The sequence below is a fragment of the Hibiscus syriacus genome, unplaced genomic scaffold (assembly GCF_006381635.1).
Source record: "Hibiscus syriacus cultivar Baekdansim isolate YM2019G1 unplaced genomic scaffold, ASM638163v2 tig00001644_pilon, whole genome shotgun sequence".
NCBI classification, from domain to species: domain Eukaryota; kingdom Viridiplantae; phylum Streptophyta; class Magnoliopsida; order Malvales; family Malvaceae; genus Hibiscus; species Hibiscus syriacus.
In genome coordinates, this window is record NW_024061878.1 from 2,727,703 (window position 1) to 2,731,013 (window position 3,311).

Consider the following 3,311-nt stretch of genomic DNA (forward strand, 5'->3'; position numbering starts at 1 on the left):
GATACGAATAAATCCTCCTCGAGACCGACAGCCACCGCCCTGCGGAACACATTCGCGTCGCAGGCATCGATAGATTTTGTTTTTTATTATATTTGTATTTACTTTATTTTGTTAAATTGTAATTTTTTTATTATTTCTCATTTAATACTTACTTTATTTTGTTTTTTAATGTATTTCAGTTGTTTTTTTATTACCATTTAATATCAGTTATTGTAATTTGGTTATCATTTACCATTTAATACTTATTGTTATTAGTTTGTTAAAATTTAATGATTGTGTTTGTTTTTTTAATCTTCATCGGTGATTATCAAATGACAATAACTTGAAGTAAATGCAAATTAAAGTAGAAGAATTATTATTTGATAATAAAATACATCATTTCCTCATCAATTGTTACTTGATGACAATAGAAGTGAAGTGGACATGTTTTTCTAGTGTGTCCTGGGTTTCTACAATGCCCACATCTTCTGTCTTGTCTAGATCTTTCTCTAATATCCATATCGTAATGAATTCGATTGGATTTTGGACGATCACGCTCCTAAATAAACTTATTAGGAGTAAAGGTATAGCGCGGTACCTGATCCACGCTATACCCCATATACCCCTACGTGGCGTATAGCGCGTTTCAGGGGCCGCGCTATACCCACGTGGCGCCAGCTCACCGTATAGCGCGGTGCAGGGGGCGCGTTATACCCCACGTGGCGCCAAATCATCGTATAGCGCGATGCAGGGGGCGCGCTTTACTGCTAAGGGTGTTAGATTGAGAAATATAGTCTGACCGGTATTAGATCGGTAATATTACCGGTCACTGATGATATATCGGAAAAATAGCCCATTATTGACTTATTTATGAAATTAATGCATAGCACATGCTATAGAAAAAAGTTGTTTTTATGCATTTACCCTTCTACTTCAATTTATGGAAATTACTTCTGCGTCACTGTTCTTGGCTATAGTGGAAAACTTAGTGGGATTGCATAATTTTGATCATTCCTTTTTCACTATTTAATGTTTATTATTACTATTATTATTATTATTTCTAATATTTTTAATTTTTTAGGGAAATTTTAACCAAATAAAATGTAAATAATTATGATCGAATTTTTAAATTTTAATTTTAATTTTTGATTTTTGTAATTAAAGACAATCGAAAAATTAATTGGTACCGAAAGGGCGGTTCAAGGGTGCTAATCCTTCCTTGACCGTAACCGACTCCCGAACCCGATACATTTCCGGTAAAACGCATATCAGGTAAGATGATGTTCAACCTACCAAAATTCGTTTTAAAATAGTCGGTGGCGACTCATAATCTATTTTTCTAAGTCGAAAATCAATTCTGGGTCCAACTGAGAGACGGTTCCGACACATATCAATGGAAAATTTTATTATAACATTATTTTTTTTCTCTTCAAAACTCAATGGAAGGGAAAATTAAGTATAATTAGCATGTTTATTTTATCTTTCACATTTCATAATTCCTCTCAAAATTATTACTATCGCGTTTTAAGTTCTCATATTTCTTATAAACACGAAGTCACAATTATTTATCATAAATTGTACTGCCTGAATTATATTGAATAAGCATAATACTAAAATAAATGCCTAAACTACATCACTTTTTTCAAATTGGTGCCTAAACTACTCTTTGACTCATGTGCCTAACGTTATAAACGTTACCCATTTAGGTGTCGGGTTGTCAACAAGGTTAATTTTTCTGTTAAGTGACACGTTTCATAATATAATAATTTTAAATTTTTTTAAAAAAAATTAATTTTTTTTTTGAAAAACTCCAACTTTTCAAAAATATAAAAAAAACCTCAAAATCTATTATTCTGTTTTTATTTGCTCCAATTGCCGGTCATCTCTGACCACCCATACATTAACGACTACCCAATGACCTGTAACAACTCGATCGATATAGTCTTTGCCGTCGGGTCACTCAAATAATCACGTTGTTCTATCTTTCAGGTTCATTCTTAAATGTGCAAATTTTCCCAGAATTTTTTCTGAAAAACTTTGTTTGGCAAAACTTCCCTAGTCGCTTGCTGGACTATGTTGTTGGAGAATCTAGAAGAAAGGAGGGGTATTTATGTCTCGCTGAAACTTTTATGATATAATTAACCTCTGTTTTAAAAATCGAATTGGACCGGCCGATTCAACCGGTTCAACCGTAAATCGTTGCTTAGTACGGTTTAATCTAAAACGGTTGAACCGCTATTAGTGAACCGGTCAGAACCGTTGAACCGTTCGAATCGGACCGGGTGAAAACCGGAAAAAACTGGGATTTTTGTTTTTTTTTTAAATATTAAACCAAACAACGTCGTTTGTTAAACGAGCCAAGTCGAACTCAAGTATTACCGAGCTCGACTCGAGCTTGAAAACTTTAAAAGTAAGCTACTCAACTCAAACTCACAAGCTAAAAATTATCAAGTTCAACTCAAACTCGAAATATAATATTGAAACTTGAACTCAAAAAGGCTTGAACTCAAAAAAAATTAGAAGCTCGATTGAAGCCTAAAATTCGAGCTTGATTGAAGTGAAAGAATAGTTCACTCAATGCTCATCAAAAGGCTCCATGATTTTGAATGCCAAATTACCTCTATTATTTATAGAAGTTAGTTGTGATGCGCTTATATGTTTCTTAGCAATGTGAGATTATTTTGTTCTCATATTTTCTCTTTAAACTTTTGGGATGCTCTTCAATGTTTCTTAGCCATGTGAGATTGTTTTTAAAAAAAATTAAACCAAACAATATCTTTTTGTTATGATTTTTTAACCCCAAATTTATTTTTTAATTATAGTTATATAATTATATTTATTATTTAATATGTTTTACCTTAAATATTATGTTGTAGTTAATTTGAATCATTTTGTTTCACTTGATTTTATGATTTTTAACTTATATATGTTATGACTTGTGATATAAAAATTATTTTTTATTAAATATTTTTAGTATTTTTATTTAATTTTTTAAATAATTATAACGTCGTCGATTCTTCCGACTGATCGGACCGATTCAACCGGTTGAATCAATGAACCGATAACATGACCGTTCACTAACCGGTCCGGTTCTGAAAACCATGTAATTAATAGAAGAAAACAACTTTGTGTAAGATTCTTGAAGATATTTTCCCTTATTTGGATAACAGCTTCAAAGGTGGACCCAAGGTTTTCTACTTCAACAATTGCAGTGCAATGGTTATCAAAACCTCCAACGAAATGGACAAACTGTTGATTCCACATCCACCCAAGTCTATCGTTTTTGCTATGATCCCTTTCCGTATTTATCATTTCATATTCAATCCAACTAA